The following is a 22,102-nucleotide window of genomic DNA, read 5'->3' on the forward strand; positions in this document are numbered from 1 at the left end:
TCTTTATATGTGTTTATACAGATGAGGAAAGCCACATAGATTGCATTTGCTGCATGCTTATAGCAACAAGTGTTCCTGCAAGATACATTTTTAAGAAGTTTTTCTTCAACTGTGACTAACAGTGTAGTAATTGGCTGGATTAAACACCTCAAAAGAATTAAATACGCTAAATTTTGATTTATTTTATGGCATATAGAATACATCCATTTTTGAGACATCAATCTAACATCTGAGTACAATTCAAATAGCTTTTATGGCATATGAAACCTTGAAAGGCAGAGTGCACAGCCATCTTTTCATATGTAATATATATACCAAAGGCACACTATTTAGCTTTCTCTTGGGTTTATTTTCTAGCCCTGGATGTGTGTATATTTCCTTGGAGACACTACAGAATAAGTTTTAAATATGCTGTTATTCTCCTCCTGACCCTCACTATTAAAACACAAGTGAGCAAATATATAAATATATATATGTATATAGGTATATGTGTATTTTAGTATTTATTGTGAAAGCTGACAACAGTTTTCTCCATAAATTCCTTCCCATTACAATTGCTCCAGTAAGACTCAGATTTAGCTTTTAGTTGCCACTTTTCACCTTTGAATCAACTGAAACTTTGGCCAGAAGTTCATTTTGACAGAGCACAATTTCCAAGTATTTGAGGTTATTTCGACCAGAAGTGGTTGTAGCTTTGGGGAGTTTTTCAGCCAATGGATCAATCTTTCAATGCTCTTTCTCCTCTGCTGGCCAATCCCTGCAGCCTGTGCAAAGATTCCTTAGGGAGTCTCATCCATGGCAATGGGGAATTTCAGGAGCTTCCCCTTCCTTACCCAGCCAGGCTGCTCCAGCTCCTGCTCCAGAGCTCCACCCTGCAGCCAGACAGGGCTGGGGTTCCCCAGAGAGCTGGGAAATACAGGGATGAGTCTATGATGACTCAGTTGTTTCAGGATTCTACCTGGAACAAACTTTTTGCAAAGAAAAGCTGAATTTCAGCTCAGGTGCAAGTTTGTTGTTTCTAAAAATTAATCACTCATTTCAGTATTTTTCTACATTCATGGTTTTTTCAAGGCAACATAAGTTTTTATTAAATAGAACAAGTTTTTATTAAAAAGAAGATATGAAAATCTGAAATGTCCATGTTAGGAGGTACTGAGAGACAGGACAGTGTCAGTGCATTTCCCCACTTGATGTTTTTGAAGCCTTTGTAATTTTAACAAAATAATTCTTCTCCAGTATCTATTTGACCAGAATATGTTTTCTAATGATGCCAACAGTGTTTCCAAAGGTTTTTCAGCTCAAAGTCTTCAAGAGAGCCAAAAAGGCAGAAGTAATAAAGTCAGACTCATCTCATTGCACAGAATATGTGCAGTGACAGTAACTCTTCTCAACAGTTCACTCTCAGCCTCTTTAAGAGCCACCAAGGGATTATTGTACTTTGGAGCATCATCCTACTAAAATCAAAGCTTTTGCCCTCACATATGTGCCTATTTCATTTAGATTACTGATATCCACTCTAAAATACATGTAATGAGCCAAACCTTCAGGTACACTGAGTGACTGTTCTGTGGGTTGACACAGAGAATTCAAAACTCAGGTTTTAAAAACCTACAGAATTGGGTATTTGTAGAGAAGTGAGAGGTGTGAGACAGGCTAAAACAGGCAGCTGGAGGGGGCACACTCTGCTCTGACATGTAGGCCAGGTTCAACATGTAGGACAGGGACAGTGGGAGGTATCCCTGCCATGGCAGGGGTGGCACTGGGTGGGATTTGAGGTCCCAACCCAAACAATTCTGTGATTCTCTGATTTTATTATTCTATCAGAGGACTCTTTTTTTGGGTTCCGAGAACCCTTTATTCATGTGGGATGTTTTGCAGAGTAATAGAATCACAGGGAGGTGTATGTGTTGTGCTTACCCTCAGTCTCTTTTGAAATACAGTATAGAAAATCCAACCAGCACGGGAAGGAAATGTCCAGTCAGGATATTCCCAGCTCCTGAAGCTCCTGGTCACCTTCTGTAGTGACTGAGCCAAGGCTGTGTCACAGCCCCCAGCAGCTCAGCAGGGCCTTGCTGCTGCTCTTTGTTCCATGAACAATGGTTAAACATGAATATTTTACCTTCTCAACTTTTGTCATTATCCAGATACTGTAACAGGAAATTTGCATTCCTGAATAGGCACAGCTGGAAGTAATTTAAGAAAGATCCTTCAAAAGAAGGGAAGAGAATTTAGGAAGCATATGGAGTCACAGGTTTACATGACAATCAACAAAAGCAGCTCTTGTTCCTCCTCTTTTGCAGGGAGACACTTCACACTCCAAGCAGAGGGAACATCCCACAGTCTCTCTGCAGGAAGCTTTCTTTCACAAATTATTTGCTTTAATTCTGAAATGCAAAGAAGTTTATGAAAAAAAAGACAACATTTTGTCAGATAAAACTGGGGTAGGGACCCAGTTAAAATTAATTTATCTCACTAGTGAGAGTGATGGGCTGTTTTCCCTTAAGCTTATTCCTCACAGTCCTTTAATTTTTAAAAATTAAGTCTGTTCTTGACTTCAGAGCTACTTCCAAACAGAGTAGAAAGGGGGCTGATTTGCACTATAGACTGAGATATTAGAAAATGCCAAAAGAGGCAAAACAGTGATGAGAAAATTCATGTAACAGAGACATGCAGAACTAATTTCAGATACTTTCTCTATGTCTGGATGCCCACAGATGGATTTGAAGCCCAGTCAGGAACCAAACCAAACCCTCTTTAGAATCATTCCATTGAGAATTGGGATCTGATCAAGAGCTGAGCACTTTTTGCAAAATGTGCCTTTGGTGCTCAGGCAGGACAAGACTCTGCCATGCTGAGGAGTTAATGAAACCCAGAGCTGCTGCTGTCACCCAGCCTGGCAGCTGCAGTCCCCAGACCTGGGGACACCACACATCCCATGGAGCTGCTCACAAGGATGTCACCAAGGGAGGTCAGTCCATTTGGCTGCCAGAAATGAGATAATTGTCATTCAAGAACATTTTCACAGAAATGAAGCATCTGTCAAGCAGGACCTGAGTGAATTGAACGTAGAAACTGTAAATGAGACAAAGAGCTTTAATATCCTGGCATTGTACTTTTTATCCCACAGAATTCAGGTGGTCTCCTGCCTTTGATTCTGTACAAATGACAGTGTTTATATATTTAATATCTATTACACTTAATCTGTTTCTGTGTTAAAAACAATGGACACTCCTGTAAGTGAGCAATCTTCACCTCTGTGAAATTGCAGCACAACTGAAAGTCACAGAGGATTTGAAAAAGGCATCAGAGCAGCAAATCCAACTATTTCTAGGTCTAGAGTTTCCTATACTCTCTATTTCTACACTTTCCACCTCCTCTGAAGCCTAAGGGTCACTACAAAGTTCCTTTCCCAACCCAAGTCTGAGCAGTTGTATTGAGCTCAATGGTGTTGCACAAAATACCAGAGAGAGTCCAAACATGGAATTAATCACTCACAGACAAAAATAAGGAAAGTATGAACCTGTTTGACTAATCACTTCCAGCTGTAATCATATAAGCATCAGGAAAATCCTAACATTCCTCTTCTTTAGTGCTCCATTGCAGTGAATTTTCAAGTGATACTCTGATGTTTTAAACAAGAAATCCAACAAAAGGGATTGAAAACATCTTATCCCTTAACCCTTCTCAAGCTGGGCTGTACACTGGTAGAAGGATGGTCTGTGTCCTACAGCTGGGAGCTACCAGGAGCTCTGCCTCATCTCTCTGAGGGACCAGTGGCTGCAGAAACATTCCCCATATTGCACAAACATTACAGACACCAAGTCCCAGCCATGGACCCCTGACACCCTCAAGAGATCACAGGCTTGGATGCAGGACTCACCTTCACCCACTGGAAACCTGCTGCCAGTTGATGTAGCATATTCCACACATCTGAAATGCCACCTCAGGAGCTGTGACACCTGTCAGCCCTCTGCTGCCACTCAGCCACTGCTTCAGCTCTACCTGCAAAGAAGGAAAAAGGCCATTTGAAATCCAAACCAGTGGTGGGACCATAATAAAAGGAAACTGAAGTCTGGCCTACAGACTACCACAGCAGCCTAAAGAGAATCTAAGACAAGCAATTAAATACTGCTTGCAATTAATAAATAGCCTTTACCTTAAATCACAGAAGGCCAGGTTTGGACAGGACCTTGAAGCTAACCCAGGGCCACTCTGCCATGGGCAGGGACACTCCCACCATCCCTCCCCTGTCCAGCCTGGAACATTTAACCAACTCACTTTTGCTACACTGTTCCCAGAACTAAAATGCTTGAGGCCCTATCAAAATTCTTTCACATGTCTTTTGTGTTATCTATGGAAAAAAATCTGTTCTGGCAGCGTTACCCAAGACAAGACACACTGTAGTAAAAAAAAAAAAGGAACAGCTGCAGATGACATTAACCAGCAAGATGTGCTTTGAACAGTTCGAAGTGCTCTAAAGGCATATTAGAAAACTAGTGGGTTTATCATTGTGACAGAAAAGAGAGCAGATTATTTTAGGAAGTAGAACTGCCACTACAGTAGTGAAGAAATACGCAAGATAAAACATCTGAAGAAAGAAAAAAAAAAAAAAGATGTGTGTCTCCCTATAAGAAGTTCATCCACAGCTCTTTCAGTGGTTACAATTCTTTCATAAATAGGGCAGGAAGTTGAGTCAGTCTGGACAAAGGGAGCAGAAACAAAAAGAAACCTGCTGAATTATTTCACATGACAAGTCTTGAATTTAAATTGCTAAGTTAAGGATGGTCACAATTTCACAGAGCAGCCATCCTCCCACCTCATCATCCCAGGTGTTTCTGACAATGTCCTCACACAAGTAAAATATAAATAAAATATAATTATTGTGACTGAATGCAAAGCAAATACTCAGTGTGATCTGTTGTTACCACTGCATTCCAGAGGTTCATTTGAGACCTTGATAGACACTTAAACAGCCCAAACTGAATTCTAGGACTAAGATCCATTCCAGCCAAGGAAATGAGGCTAGATTCCCCAGTAGCTCCAAATTTGTTAACTGAAAATTTTTAGACCTAATTATTGAAAACTAGCCTCTGTAATTTTCGCTGATAGACCAAAGTCAGTAATTTTCTGTAATTAATTTAACTGTTACTTTAAGATACCTCATCTGTATCAATCGTTCATTTTATACCCACTTTTCACCCCCATTAAACCAATCAAGTTTTAATTGGGAAAAAAAAAAAAAAACAAACAAAAAAAACCAGTTCAGCAGCACAGGTAGAATTTCAGATTCCCAGCACAAATGTTGAAAAGGAAGCAGGCATTGGCTGTCTATTTTATATTCACTATTGCACAAACATATTTCACTCTTGCTCCAACAAATGAACAAATGAAGTCCCGTGGAATCTGTGGCCCCTCACAACTACAAATACATTTGAGTCCCTTTTAAAAATCTGGGATGCACATGCCATAAAAGCACATTCCTAGACAGGGGATTTTGTTAAGTTCTGTGGCGTGATGGTTTCTTTGATGACTGAGCCACTAATATAAAAGCACTTGATTTGTAAAAGTAATCCACACATTCATGGTATGAAGGACGTATGGCACTTTAAAATATATTCATTTTGCAAGCAATTTTTTTTTTTCATAAAGGACCCTTTTGAACTGATTCACAATTCATATGAATGACTGACACTGAATAAACTCCCTCATTTCAATAATTTGTTCAGTATCTTTACAGAAAACAACATCCTTATGGATGACTTAGTAGCTCAAGATTCATTTATGCCCAAGACATTTGAATTTGTTTGGATAAGGACTTCTCAAAACGTCCTCTTAAATTTCTCTACCATCCAATTTTTTAAGCTCTTCTTTTGCTTTTAAAAGCCTCAGAGATTTGATAATAGACACTGCCAGTCCCCAACTGACCTGCAGCTCCATGAATTTCTCCCTGTGCATGCACCTGGCCACCAGCAAAGTGACCAGTCATAGAACCACAGATTGAGCTGGGCTGGAGGCACAGGAATAATAGATAATAAATAATGAACAATCATTTCACTGCCAATTGCAGCCTCTATTCTTCAGTCACACTGCATTTTGACAACTATCAGGGGTTACCAACTGATATTTTTTGTAGCATTAACCATTTTGTAGCATTAACCACACTAACCATTATTTAAAAGTAATAAAACCTTCATATTAACACCAAGCAAGGAGAAACTCCTCCAGATGTCAATTTTCACTAAAAACATGGCTTGAGACTATTTCCATCCTTGTGACTGTAGACAGTTTAGCTGAGTAATTGAGATTTAAGTACCAGATAACTCTTTACTTCCTATTACCATTTCATTTATCAGATGCCTCTTATTTACTGTAAAACATTTTTTGTTTTCCTATTTTCTCTGCAGCTGAATATGCCTTCAGTAGTTCAAATAACTTTATAAGGCTCAAAAGGGCAAAAAGCCAACCCCCCCCAAGTGCTGTATTTACAGAAGGCTGTTTCAAAGTCCGATTACAATTACAACAAAACTTTAAAAAACCAAAAAAAATTCCATTGAACAGTTCCAGTGCTCCAAACAGATTTGCCACAGTGGCTTTTTACACCACATGGCCTAACAAGACTTTTTTGGGGGGAAAGAAGCCGCGGCTCCAGAGCTGGTGTGTGCCAAGTGGAGCAGTTTGGGAAGGAGAGGGGAAGGAGCCCCGGGCCATTGTCACTATGGCAATTATTGCACAGAGCTGATGTGAGACGGGACGGGACAGCGCCTGAATCCCGCATTGTCCTCGCACCACAAAAACATTTGGGAGCCTGAAAAGCAGAGGAACGAATCTCACAGCTTCTTAGAGTCCCCTCTGAAAGGGCCATTGTACCATCATCATAAATCCTGGGCTCCCCAGGCACTTGACAACTGAGGCGGCGGACAATAGAATTCTTGTGTTGAACAAAACACTCCTTGTCTGCCAAAGGGCTTATCTGCTTCATTTACAAATGTCTTTCATTGTACCCAAATAATTCCCTATTAGAAAAACGATTAGGAACAGCACTAAATAAATATTCACAACTTTGTGGGCCGTTTGGCAAAGTGAATAAACCAATACAATCGAGTTGCATGCAAACGATGAGATTTGCACGGCAGAAACCCAAAACAACCCCAAACCTCTGTTTATTTTCATTTTCCCTTTTCCTGATCCACTGCACACACATTTGTCCCTCTAAAAAGCACCCACATCAAAACACACCCTCTTCAAAATAGATAAAAAAGTACTAGAAATCCACAAAGATCTCAAATTGGAGAAAAACTGTTTCTACTATGCCCCTAAAATTAAATATTTCTGGAAGAGCAGTTCCAGAAATAAACTTGGGAGCATATCTGAGAGTTTAATGAAATAGAGACAAATTGCTCACAATCATAAAAGGATTTAAACTATGGATTTCTAGCTACATATGTTTAGGTCCCACTTACTGAGAGATTCAAAGGCATCAGGGATGAGTTTCTGAAATTAAAAGGTGCCAGATTTTTGCAACTGTTTTCAAGCCAAATGAAAATTCCGGTAAATATCACAGAAACGACTGAAAGAGACTAAAATATTCCATATATACGACACTTCAAAAAGCATTTCTAACATAGTCAGAACTCCATTGCCTCAGGTTTCCACATAAATGGTTTTTTGGTTGCAATTTACTGGCAAAGTGCCTATGGAAACACAACTGACACCGAACACAGTGATCAAAAAAAAACCCCTAAAAAATTCAAATTATTGCTTAAGCAAAGAATTCACAGTGCCAAAGCCATCTGTGTGGCTGAATTAAAACCTGGAGAAGTCAAAACTTCTTGACTGAATTATTGATCATAAGCTACTTATTGAAATCCAATACAGGAACAAGGTTTTTACACAGCTCAGATCAATGGACTGAGTGGCTGAAGGGCTATTTCTCCCCTTTTGATTATTACAAGCCTGCAAAAAATGCAGTTATTTATAACCTGCACATTAAACAGATCACTCCTATTAAATATTCAGAATTATGCAATAAACAGCAACAATAATGATAAAATTTAAAAAAAAAAAAAAAAGAAGAAAGTAAAAGAAAGGAAGCTGATGTAATTTAAAATAAAAATAATGCAGATTTGAGCTCAGAATCACAAAGGTTTAGGAATATGTGAGCTTTCCACGTTTCCATCATGAATTGGCAGTCTGGCCCTGCCACACGTCACTTAACCTTAGAGGTATTGCTGGAAGTGAACAAAGGCATAGTATGGAACATTTCACCTCTGGAAAATGCACTAATCCATATAAAACTCAGAGGGAAGAGGCTGGAGCTCAGCGCTCCCACACGCCAGCTGAGCATCTCTGCTGTTTGGGTGCAGAGCTTCCCCATTTCTTCTCTCACTTGTCTCCCCAGTGAATAATTTACTGTTCTAAAGATGTATGAATAAGATCTGTCTTAAAATAAAGTTTAAACTTGACTTCCCTGATGCTGTTTTTGGGTGTTTGCTGTTCTGTGCTATGCACTGCCCAAACTCCCCTTTCTTCCGAGGCTGGATCATCTGTATAAATATAATTTGCATTAAGTTATTCTGATCATTTTCTGCAATTTGCATTTCAGGAACACAGCTTCAACAAAATTTGTTTCCTGCCAGCTTTCTGAGTTTTATTCTAGTCCCTACTATATGCCACAGCTCCACACCATATTTTTATATAGAGTAATCTCTGTTTAAGTATAAAAAATTGGATCTCCACTGGGGTTTAGGTCTCAGTGTACAACAGGGATTTTTTAACCCTTCTAGAGGACACAGATTTGAGGGCCTTGACCAGGAGTTGTGCCCTTGTCTGTGTAAAAATTGCTCCTGCTTGCCATTATCTTAGCAAATAAGTAAGCTCATGCTTGGAATCACCTTGCAGGAGAATATCTTTTCCCTCTCATTCCAGGCAGCTGAGCCAAGCAATGAGAATCCCACAGTCAGCAACCAACAGAGCAGCCCAGGATAATTCAGGTGGGAAGGGTCTCTGGAGGTGACCTGGTCCGACTGCACTGCTGAAAGCAGCTCCAAATTCAAAGTTCATTTTGGTTATTAAGGCTGTCACTTAATTAATGCCCACAGCTGACATCAGCAGCATGAGCAAGGTCTCTGTGTGGACACTGACACGTAAGGGTTCCAGATCTTGGGCTAAAAGATGGTCAGGTGCAAAGAGATGGAACAAAGCAAAGGGCAAGAACTGGATCAGAAAGGATAAAAGAGCAATTTGGATAATCTGCATTCCCCACCCAGACAGAGTGATAGGGTCTGTTTGGCAGGACAGGGTGAACAACTGATTTCAGAGCTGGGTGCTCTCTGGCCTGTGCTCAGTGCCAAGCCTGCAGCACCAGGGTGGGCTCATGCTGGGCAGCAGGGACAGGAGCACACTGCCCCCCACTGCCTGCAGCTCCTGAGAGCAGCCCTGGGGCTTCTGGGCTGGGAGCTGCTGCTGCCTGTGTCACACACAGGGCTCAGTCCTCAGCAGCTGCTCTCAACTCAAAAAGCCTGACATACACAGAATTTGACTCCAAAGTTGTACAGTGCTGTACCTCCATGCCGAAGGAAAGCATCTCTCCACTCGAGGGGGATGCCTTGTGCAGGCTACACAGGAGCAGGACAAAACACAAGAGCTGCAGAGAAGGTTTCATACAAACAAGATTCTGCTCTAAGCAGGTTAACAGCCCATCTCACTCTTATGAACTATTCTGACTTGACACTCAGCCCAGACATCCCCCCTGGTGTTCCCATCCCTTGCCCACGCACACTGCCTGTGCAGTGGTGCAGGCAGGGTCCCAGGAGAGCAGAGCAGATCCCAAACCTGCACCCCAACATCATCCAGCACCCCAACACCAGCTGGGAGAGCAGAGCAGATCCCAAACCCTCCACCCCAACACCATCCAGCACCCCAACAGCAGCTGGGAGAGCAGAGCAGCTCCCAAACCTGCACTCCAAACCCCGGCCAGCTGGGAGAGCAGAATGGAAGCAGCAGCAGAGTTGTGTGCTCTCATGAGACACAGAACCACATCTCAGTGCTCTGCAGTGTTAACAGCCTGCAGACTAAAGTCCAAATCTCACCCATCTGAGGCCAAATTACCCAGCAGGACAAAAAAGGTTCCTGTGGGCTCACAGGAACAAATTAACCTCCCTCCAAAAGCCCTCTGCAAACCACAGGAGTGCCAGTCCTGTGCTCACCCAGGACAAAATGACTTCATCAGCTTTTTCTTGCTGCTGGGTCACGAGGGCCTGGAGGCAGGCCATGGGCCCTGGAGGATGCATTCTGTATTAATTATCCTCATGCTGCTGGAGCCCTATTCTACCCAGGTACCAGGAATGCAACTGCATTGGGAGGCCTGAAGGCAGGTGTGTTCTGTCATTTTCAATATCACAAATCAAGCCCTCTGTTTCAATGTTTCCAACTTCCCTGAGCTTCCTCTAAAATCTAAATTTGGAAGCATTTTGGACCCACAGCAAGCAGCTACAGACCTTTTCTGCACACACACTTATATAGATATATATGCACATAAATATGAATTAAAAATTATACTTTCTCATGCTTAAATATTTCTATGCACCACACTGTACATAGTTCAAATTACCTTCATGTAGGAGAAGCACTTCATTTGTACTCTAAAACTTGACTTTTTATTTTCGTTGTTGAGCAGATTATCTTAAACCTTTTGTTCTTGAGCTGCTACCAGTAAAAGGCTCGTATATATTCTCTCTTGGAAAAGCAAATTCTACATGCAGAGCATACTAAATCAGTTCCTGCCAGTGCAGGAGGCACACAGAGCTGCTCTGAAGCCTTCTGAGTCACACTGGAGCTCAGCCTCCACTGGCAGCAGATGTCAGACACCACGGACTGGGAGCTCGTCTGCACTGAAAGATTTTTATGGCAAATTTGCCCTACAGTTTTGGGGATTTTTTTGGTTTGCTTCCTCCCCTTGCCATTTTCCTATTCTTTGGTGTTTTCTTCCACTGAACATGAATGTCCAGATCCTTCCTCTAGAGTAAATCCATAGCAGAGGCTGTCCTCACTAGCATTTGGTGCTCTATTTATATTATCTTTCAGGAGGCTGTTCTCTATTTCTTTCCTCTGGCTTTCTTCTGCTCTCTTTTATCAATCTCTTCTAGTGACCTGAAAAGAAGCCTAAAAATTGAGAGCCACTGAAGTATATGCTGAATGCCCCCATTAGTCAAGCTGTAGGGGACACTCAGCACTGAAAATAAATTCAACTAACCTTTGGAAAAATCTTTATGTGAATGTTCTACAAAATCATCCTGCTGGTTCCAGGTCCACTGGAGACACCCAAGGAAGAATAATTCTGGGACATCAGAGATACCATAAAGGAGAATAGCTCAGAATCTGTCCAAGAGACTCAGAGACAGATTTCTTTGGTCTCAGGGACATTTTTTCCTACCTTCTTCCTTTTATTAATAAATAAAGAAAAGAGGAGTTGTTCAAAGCCACCACAGAGATCTGATGCTTCGGAATTTCTGTGAGCCTCATTCAACTCAGTGAATATCTCTGTCAGCCCAGGAAGATTCATGATTCATTCTGGGGAGCCTATTGCAAACCCTGAAATGACTCTTCAAACATTTGTAAGGCTTTTTAAAAAGTTTCATTCAGTCTTATTTCTGGATCAAATATATTCCTTTGCCTATTCCTATTCCATTCTCCTCCCAGACTCCCAGAGGTCACAGCTTGTCTAGATCTAGGGAGGGTGGCAGGAAGGGAAAATTGATTGTAAATTCATTTCAGGTCACCCAGAAGCCATTTGGTCTCCGTCCTTCCTTGCTGGCTTTTCCTCATTTCCTTTTGTGCTTCCTCAAAGGACATTACACACTTGGCTTCTCAATCAAGGACAAGGCAATGTCAAACACATTAATTTGACCATGAAGCAGTCTTTAAATATTGACAAAAGAAAGTTTAAAGAAAGACAGACAGCAAGGTAAGCATTATTAATTAAAATTTAAAAAACAAAAAAGCAAACAAACCCCTCAAAAACCCTAAATCTTCTTTAACTGATAATTTCAGTTTTCAGGACTGAACAATACTCAGTCACTGATACTTTGATACTGTCACAATATATTTGTTTATATATAATATATACACATTTTTATGTGTATTATATATATGTATATATATAATATTTAAGAAATTGCCATTAAAAACAGAGCTAAATATCAGTGAACTTGGGAGATTAGGAAGGACTAGGAGCATTACTTGATGCCTGCTGTGCAGTTCCAACTTACAACTAATAGAGTTTTGCAGTATTTCAGCAATATTTATAGCAAGAATGACATGATTTTCTGCCACCTATCATTTCAGGATCTCAGTCCAGAAATTATAATGCACTTACATTTTTTACGGAGTTACTTTTTTTTATTTCTAACCTGCCTTCCTATCTGTTCTTAGAGCTGAAACTTGAGCACATATCTGTATTTCAGCTGTGGCAGGTTATGAAGTGCCCACAACACTGTAGTTCACAGCCATAAAGAACCAGAATAGTTGACAATATTAATATTTAACATTTCTCTGCTATTTATTATGCCACCCAAATAGCACCAAGGCTTTAATTTTCTGTGGTGTAATTATTGCAAGATACAAGCAAGTGCATTAGCAGGTTTCTTCCAAACAATGGTTGTGAAGGAGAAATACACACAAGCAAACAATAACAGAGCAAGTGCTCTGCATATTCCAGAGAAACTGCACAATTAGGGAAGAATTCCTGCTGGTATCTGTCAGATATTGCCTAGTGGAGATAGTCCTAGGTGCTGTAGGCAGTTCTTTAAATAACAATAAATGAGCTCCAGGGTACCACTGGTAATTATGTAGTAAACTCATATTCAACCAACAAGAGGATGTATTTAGGAAAATAAAAGGATTGTAATAAAAAAACAACAAAACAAAAACAAACAAACAAACAACATAAAACAACACTAACAAACCAACAAACCCTCACCAGCTGGAAGCTGAGAACCTGTCTCCACTATTCCACCAGATTTCAGAAGCACAGCTACTCTCTGAGTTTCAGTGGCTTATTTTGGGACTGAGCAAGGAGCACCCAGTGCTAACATCCCTAGAGAAAAAGGAAGACTTCATGGAAATAACCTCACTGGGAGCAGAGAAGGGGCTCAGCCTGGAGAAAAGGAGGCTCAGGGGCCCTTGTGACAGGAATTTCCCCATGGAAAGGGTGCCCAGGGGTTGGAACTGCCCAGGAAGGTTTGCAGTGCCCATCCCTGGAGGTGTCCCAGGAAGGGCTGGAGGTGGCACTCAGAGCTCTGGGCTGGGGACAGGGTAGGGATGGGCACAGCTGGGACTCCATGGGCTGGGAGGGCTTTTCCAACCCAAATGATTTTATGATTCCATTTTTCCAATTCCTGATAAAAATTAATGATAACTTTGTAATAATGAAAGGAGCAGCTCTGCAGAAATGTGACTCTCCCTAAAAGTACAGAAAAGTCTGTTTGCCAAAAGCTTATCTAAAACAGGAAAGTGCAATTATTTTCATACAGCAGTAACATTTTTCCTTTTCAACAGAATTGGACAGGGGTGGAAGAATGTTCCAGGTCATAACTGAAGCCTTCTAAGTGGCCTTGGGCTGCTTTGCTGGGAGTATCTCCAGGGTGCATTGCTGGCAGATGTGAGCTGTTCCTGCCCCAGCTGCAGGCTGAGCTGGCTAAATGTGGTGAGCACAGAGCCCAGCCCAGCCTAGGGCTGCTGGTCAGAGCTGCTCCCTCAGCCCTGGCATGGCACAAACCCCTGGCCTGGCTGGGCTGGGCTCAGGTGCCACCTGTGCCAGCACAGCCTCTGCTCCTCAGCTCCAGGAGCTGCAGCAGCACTCAGTGCCCAGAGCTGGGGATGTGAGCTAATTGACACCACAACCAGCCATGGGATGCTCTAAACCCAGAATGAGGTGGCCACAGAATCATTTCTTCAGGGAGCCAACCTTTTTCCATATGTGTGCTGTGGAATTGAGCCAAACTGAGGCTGTCTGCACACTTAATGTTCAATTTGGTGAGCTCTCCACTTGGAGAACATAAACACACACTCGTGTCTGTGCTATCAGCTTCGAGTTTGGGAGACTTATGAGCACCACCTGTAATTTAGTTTTCAGATAGTGCCAACCTGAGTTATAGGGAAACAAGCTCCCTGAGGGGTTCACCTGAGAGTGAGGACAACTCAGCTTCAACACCTCGCTGGTTCTACAGTCACAGAAATGATAATTACACTGCAGCCCTTTCTAACAGACAGCATTCTGCATGCTAAATTATGGCTGAACACTACATAAAATTCATCTGAGAGGTTTCAAATGGCAATAATAAGCTTCCCCACTCCCTTTCAAAAAAAGAAATCTAATTATTCATTCCGTCAATCTCATGCAAGATGTTCATTGTTTTTACATTATTGTTTTCTTATTACTGTAACTGCAGTGCCCAGAGAAAGAGAGCATGAGGAATAAACCACAGAAACTTCACTCTTGGGGTTTTTTATTTCAATTTTGGATTTTTCCTTTTATAGTTTGCATTTTATCCAAATGCTGGGTTTATGCTCTTATTTTACAGGGCACAGAAACTGCTCCAGCCACATTGGAGAAAACAAACCTGACCAGTCCTCCACATTAAGACAGTATAATTTTGAACAGTTACATAAATTACCTTCCAAAATACTTTGTGAAGAAGTATCTTGTGGTATTGAGAAACACCCACTGCTGTAACTCAAAAGGTCAAGATCTCAGGGTCTAAAGCACTGCTCATCCCCAAACATGGTGCAATGGACAGACAAAAATGACCAAAAGTCACAATTTGCAGAGCAAGATCTGGTGTTTCATCAGAGAAAAATCTGGATGAGCCACAGTCACATGCTGCTTTTCCTTTTCTATGTCATAATCCACAATTTCACCCTGCTGGCCTGGGGCAGCCTCTGAGGCACACAAACCTGCAGAGCCAGACTTATGGACACAGATATTCTCCAGTGCCTTAACAGGCACTTAACAGGGAGGAAAAATGCACATTATCAGAAGGAGAAGCACGGGCAGCTGGAAGCTGAGCTGTGGAGCTGGTTTTTACCCCTCTGGTTGCTTTGTGCCCTGGAGATTTCCAGGAATGGAGTTACCTCAGTGAAACACAGGAATATTTCAATTAATTAAAGGTAACAATTGGAGAAAAGGACATTAGAGGGAAGAAGAAGTAATCCAAGGCATCAACGATTTTTTTGAGCACAAATTCTCATGGGAGTCTAATGGTTTTGTACAATTAAATCACTTTGACTTGGAAAACACTTGAGATCCTGTACATTTGAAGATCTCCCCCCATACCAGCAAACTCACACACTTTAGTTAAGTAGCAATAAACCTACATCTGCAATGAAAGTTAAGTCAAACTGTTCAGCACCATTCAGCAAATGTCATTTAATTGTCAGAGCCAGAGCCAGCACTGGGTTTATGCTCTAGAGAAAACCCAGCTACCCTGTGTGTACAGAGCTGCCTGAGGATCCTTTGGGAGATCCCAAGCTCATCTCAGCCTCCCTGGATTTCCCCATCTGCCACTTTTAGGAACAACCTGGGGGCTCTCCCTTGGCACAGTGGGGGCTGCAGAGGACCCTGGGCATGCCAACCTCAGCTCTGAGCATAACACAGCAACTCACCACACAGTTTAGCTGTCTTGAGGAATTGAAAAAAAAACAAAAAACAAACCTAAAAAGATCTTTAAGAATGAAGCCAGCAATCTTGGAAGAGCCAGCAGGCTCCCATGTCAGCCATATGCCTTCATATGTCTGTTCTGGAGGAGTGTTACAGCTCCTGCTGTTCCATTCTTCACTTTTTAAAGGAAATGTTACAAGGCCACAAGGACTCACAAACATTTGTTGACATTTCTTCTGGGTCAGCCTTAGGAGGCCTGCAAGAATTTAAACATATGGCAGTATTTAGCTGCGTGAGGGAACGGGCTGTTTCAAAAAAAGCAGTATTTAGTTGCAAAACAGTTTAATCCACCATAAAGGTTTTAAATTTTTTTGGCCCAAATCCAAACTTTTTCCTCATTATAGTTTTCACATTATATTTTTAAAGCAACAGCAGCTTACTTGCTGAGCTGGTATTAGGAAATACTGAGATACTTCACAATGTTTTCTCCACACAAATAGTATCTTGATGTGGGGTTGCAGATCTGATTTGAAATGTGTTTAAAGAGGCGGAAAAAGAAGAGATAATTTGAGCACTGAAATGAAGGTCATTGTCCACACCTAAAGGACACAGAGCCTTTGAATTTTGAACCACAAGATAGGATTAATTGGGTTTTCAGCATGTTTCAGTGGCTCTACACATACATTTGCAAGGCAGAAAAATGGGATTTGCAAGGCTTTGTCTTGTTCTTCAGCTCCCACTGCTCAGTCAGCTGCTAGCAGAGGGACAGTGGCTCATTAGGTCTTGTTGATAAAAGATATACATTGCACACCAGGAGCTGAGCTGAGGTTTGTCTCAAATAATGTAAAAGGCAGCACAATATTGAACTTCCTCAAAACCACACTGGGAACACACCTGACCCAGCTGCAGGATGCAAGGACCAAGGCAAGGTGCAGCCTCTTTTTTCTTCATTGCTGGTTTCCTCCAACACAAAGCTTACAACCAAAAGAGCTCCTGCCACTCGTTTCCCTTCCACAGACTTGTCTGTTAACTGTATTGCAGAATATTTAAAATGAGCACTTCTAGCTGCTGAAATGGAATATTTTGCATGAAAAACAAGGATGCAAGAGCCACTCTCTGTTTTTGGGGTTTTTTTTGCCCACCAAACTGTACAGCAGACATGGTTTTTAAAATGAAGAGCAGATCCTGAAATTATGCTGTTCCTAAAACATCCTGTTAATTAACATCTCCTCTAACACATGAACTAATATGAACCAGGAGGGGACAAACCCCTCTGGTTTTGAATGGTATTTTGGAGCCTCAGAAGGAACCCAATATTACTTTCCTGAAAATATTTGTTAGAAATTAATATATGAATGAGATGGATACAAATTTTATAAAACTATGAGAAAAGCAAAAATGTCTAATTTTAACAAGTAAAATGCATAAATAATTAAAACCTCTGGATGAGGAAGTTCAAAAGGGAGTCAGCTCTTCCTTGGGCATTCATCAGCTGGCAGCAGGCAGGGTTTAGGTGCATCACCTGTGCTGTCAAGCAGATGGAGGAAAGTTCCTTATAGGTCTTATTTTAACTCAATTATAGGCTGGAAAACCATCAAACATTCTGAAATTTCAAATGAGTCAGAGGAAAAATGTCTGTTATTACAAATTAGTGTACACATAAAAAAGATGTGAATGAAACTTCAAGGTCAAGTTACTTTTATCCAACTTTCATAGTCCCCACCAAACTATCACCCAAATTTGGTTAGAGGGATCACTGTCTAAAATGCTGCAGACTGTGCAATCCTTACGAAAAAGAGCATATTCCATCTGGTAAAGCTTTGCAAAAAAAAGAGAAAGTTTTTATAATCTTGCTAAAATTAAGTTGACATTTCCTGAAAGTTACCTGCTTACATTTAACCTTTATCCAAAATTGCCTTTTATTCTAAACTCTTCAATAATAAAATGCATGAGGCATTAGGGGAAGGTAAAAGCTGAATCTCAGAATCCAGTTATCAGCAGTGACCACCATGAGGAAAATGAAGGTTATTCTGAGAAATTTCCAGTAACTCCAGAAGAAACAAAATCAAAAACCCACTGATTTTTAGTCACCACATAACAAATACTAACATTTAGGAGAGATTTGTACTTAAAATCTGAATTGGACAATGATGAAAGGTCCTGACTAGAAGATATTGAAGGGAATGAAGAATCTGATGACCTTAATGCAAACAGCTGGAAAGTATTGATGTGATTAAGTAAATAAAAATTAGAAGGTGAAAACAAACAGTCTAAGTCTGCAGTGCTTAACCTTGCAGCTGAATTCCAAGTTGAAGAATCTGTGGCCAGGTAGATCAAAACATGCATCAGCAGCACAGGAAAAGTAACAAAACAGTGAATAAAAGGCACTGGATGACTCATGCAGATGTCAGGGAGAAAATGGCATCAGAGACCTGAAAGCATCAGCTTGCAACAATAAATAAAAAAGGTTAAAAATAAGTTTTATGTATTTAAAAACCCTCAGGAGGGTTTAGCTGCAAACTTTATGGTGTTTTCAATGGCAAGGGTGGACAGCTTTAATCAAAAGCTGGGAATTCTAAAGAAATTTTAAGAATTAATTTTTCTACAAACACTTGGTGTTAAATCCACTTTTTCTCAACTTCATGATACAAGGCAAGACCCACAAGTCCATTTTTAACTTTGGGTGAGGAAAACGATGGAAATATTTTAAGTGCCCCACTGAGAGGGGAAAAAAGGCTTGTTTATATTCTTGAGTCCACTGATATTTTTTAAGTAGGAAAAAAAGAGATGGATCCAGTTCTGGATCTGGAGATAACATAAACAAATGTAAAAAATGTGAGCATGGAGCAGCAAGGCTGACTGGGGCATCCACAGGAGTGGCAGTTTCTGGTGGGATGCTGAGGGTTTTCTCACAGTGTGAACATGGTGCTGCTGCTGGTTGAGCTTGATGATTTTAAAGGACTCTTCCAAACTTAATGATTCTGTGACTAAAAGCAGAACTATGGATGTCACTGCTTTGCTGTGCAGAGATAAACATCTGTGCCTTGGGCTCCTGGACACAATTTCAGCCATCAGTTATGATGAGAACCTCACTCCAACCCCCTGAAAGCAGAGGGGTTTGTCTGTATTCAGCTGTTTGCCCCAAGTAATCAATTCTTTTTCCACAATAAGAAAATGAAAGTAGTCTGATACGCCCATGAGCCATTATAAAAGCTATGCAAATATTGCCAAAGCACTATAAATATTCATTTCAGATTTAAACATTTTGATCAAATTCACACACTTTCAGATCCTATATCTACAAATGCTTCCCTGAATCCAGATTATCAAGTGCATTTGCTGAAACAGCATATGCTGTGTAACTATTCACAGCAGCCTTTCCAGTTGTCATTGTTAATATTCCTGTCAGGATCCAAACTCCAAGAACTACACACCCATTTAGGAAATGGAATGTTATCACACATCATTTGTACATCACGTCAACCCAGCCCAAAATGCACCAAACAGCGCACAAAAAAAAAACCAAACCCAAATAAACACAATTCCACCAACAATGCAATGACCTTGAACAAATGGTCAAGTGACGTGAGAAAAGTTGATGACATACACAAGACTTTGCTTAACATTTTGCTGAAATTAACTCATTTTCAATTACTATGTTAGCATGTAATTAGTACATGAACCTACTGCAAATGGAAAAGCAGGATGACCTTCATTAAATGAGTTCTTGTAAATTAAGTAATGCTATTAAAATAATCTAAAAAAATGACTGCATGTTCTTAATTACACCAAATCAGCATATTTCTCTTTGAGTCACAGAATCACTGAATGCTTTGGGTTGGAAGGGACCTCAAATCCCACCCAGTGCTCCCCCTGCCATGGCAGGGACCCCTCCCAGTGTCCCAGGCTGCTCCAGCCCCAGTGTCCAGCCTGGCCTTGGGCACTGCCAGGGATCCAGGGACAGCCACAGCTGCTCTGGGCACCCTGTGCCAGCCCTGCCCACCCTGCCAGGGAACAATTCCTAATTCCCAAAATCCCATCCAGCCCTGCCCTCTGCCACTGGAGCCATTCCCTGGCTCCTGGCACATCCACCCATTTAATTTTAACACATCAATTCTGAGAAAGGAGAATGTGTGACTATGATTTTATGGCAAGATAGGAGCATCTGTTTGGATAAACTGTAACAATCACATTTAGAATTTCTCATTAGCTCCATCCAGGTGAACACCCAACACTTCTGCTGTCAAATCCAAACTAATTGTATCCCAATTTACAGCAATCATTAGTTCCAATTAGCAGACAGGATGGCTGCCTCCATCTCAAACAGCACAGTGAGGGGTTGTAATTACCCCCACTTGGGCTGAAATGCAGGTTTGGTCAAGATTACTTCCATTGATGAGAAGTCTAATAAGATATATCAGCTCAAGCATTATTTTTATTAACCAACAATATAAATGTCTTAGTTGCACTGAAACAACAAACACCAAGAGAGGCAATCAGGTGACTTCTGATTTATACTCATATTTTAGGCCTGAAAAATCAGGGAAAAGGAGACAAGCTGAGCACAAGTTCAGCTCATTAGAAGAATTATTAAGAGCTATAGCCATGCTGGTGTATTATTCTGTGCTCTTGGTAAGATGTGAGCAGAAGCTCAGGCTGCTATTGGAGCATATCTGCAATATTTAGCAAGCACTCCATCCTCCTTCATCACCATTTAGTGCCTCTCCAAATAAACAGCACACAGCTGAGAGTAAATTCATCCTGCTCTTGGGAAGGAAGAACTGCAATTCAATAAATCGATGTTAACTTTTTTCCTTAAATATGTTTTCAGTACGAGTTCGAAGTCAGATTTTTAGCTGGAGGTAAAACATCCTGTAACTGCTCCCTGTTTAAGCAGGGCTCAGGATGAAACAGCCCCAGCTGGAGGGGAGGCAGGGTGGGGTTCACAGTGTCTTTAGGAAGAGCACAGCTTTTTCTGGGTGCCCAAAATGCCATTGCCAGGATCTCCTCAGTACAGCTGCTGTGCCAAGGCATCACCTGCCTTGCACCCCAAACTCAGCAAGTTTTAAATGCCTTAAAATTTTCACAGCCTTAAGAATCTTCTTTGCATCTGCATTGGTAATTCTTTTGCTTTGGCCTAACTCACTTTCAACATCCTAAATCCCTAAAACAAAGAACATGTTTTGCTTAATTCACGACTTTTGTATGTAGAAAAGGTGGCACAACTAATAAAATCCAAAGCAGTCTTTGAAACACAGAGCAGGAAAAAAAAAACCAAAAACCAACAATGAAAAACACTGACTCAGAGCTCCCTCCTCTATACACAAAGTAGAAATCAAAACTGCAGCCCATTTTCATTAAATGTAACTTTTGGAGAAAGAAGGACAAACAAACAGAACAAAACAGAAAATCATGGTAAAGACAATATTGCCCAAGGAGTATATATTACTATATATACTAACTGTATAGTAATATATAAATGCATTATGATATAAATCATATGTTTATCAAGCACTTTTCTCAACCTACCAGCAAAGAAAAGATCTGGTGCCAGCTGATGCTCACCCTGCATTTGTACTCCATCCCCACATTATAAACTCACATTTTCATTGCTTACAAACCAAAAATGCTGAAAGGGAAATAACCCCACAAACTCTCTACTTATTCTTTGTCCTACCTCTCCCTAAACAGTCCTGCCTTCAAAAAAACACCACAGGCCTGGAGTAAATAGGTTCTGCACTTACAAGCTTATCCAGAGGAAACTGGAAATGGAGTTCTGCACTGAGGATTGTAATGCACTATGTGTCAATGAGACATTGCTTACCAGCAGTGGATTAGCAGCATTTCCAAGCTAAGAAGTGCTTAATTTTACTAATTTAAGAATTATGTAGCTAGTGAGCTACAGCTCCTGCAGCTTCTGAACTGAAGGGCACTGCTGGTCACTGTTACATCCCTGGGTTTTTAGGTTAGCACATGGCTCTTATGTAAGAAATGTCTTACCTATTTTAGATTACTTAGATTAGAAACTCTTCTGGTTTGACAGAAGGCCCTATCTCCCTAAAGCCTCTAGATTTCTAAAACCATGTGCAAACATATTCCAAGAGATGGGCACAGGCACCTGGGATGGTGTAAAGAGAAGAATGGCCTGGATAAAGGCCATAAAACAAGTCACTGAAAGAATCCACAGTGGTTGGAAAAGAACCCACATTTTTTACTCAGATCTCTCTAGATTAGCAAATGTGACATTAACCATATAGTCTATCAATCTTTTCTGTCAGTTCTTACAAGACCTTAAATCCCTTTGCACTGACACCTCTCTGTGCTGGTGATAACAGTGTTTCTTTAAAATTGTGACTCTGGAAATAATGTCTAAAAAATAGCAGAAACTTTAGAGATGTCTAAATTAGCAATGTCTCACTTTCCCTGGCTCCCTGAAAATTTGGGTCC

At 40.9% G+C, this 22,102-nt stretch overlaps 1 protein-coding gene across 3 annotated transcripts in view; it reads right to left on the reverse strand.

The window, feature by feature from the left end:
• The window catches only part of CDH11 (cadherin 11), an 85,017-nt gene that overhangs the window by 36,155 nt on the left and 26,760 nt on the right, over positions 1–22,102 (reverse strand). For 2 of the 3 annotated variants that reach the window (XM_079315880.1, XM_079315878.1), the window contains one exon: positions 3,881–3,998. The gene's annotated coding sequence lies outside the window, so the exon portion shown is untranslated. Of the gene's footprint in view, positions 1–3,880; positions 4,003–22,102 lie in introns of all 3 variants that reach the window. The other variant, XM_079315879.1, reaches the window with a different exon arrangement.

This window comes from Erithacus rubecula (genome assembly GCF_903797595.1).
Source record: "Erithacus rubecula genome assembly, chromosome: 12".
In the NCBI taxonomy this organism is placed as follows: domain Eukaryota; kingdom Metazoa; phylum Chordata; class Aves; order Passeriformes; family Muscicapidae; genus Erithacus; species Erithacus rubecula.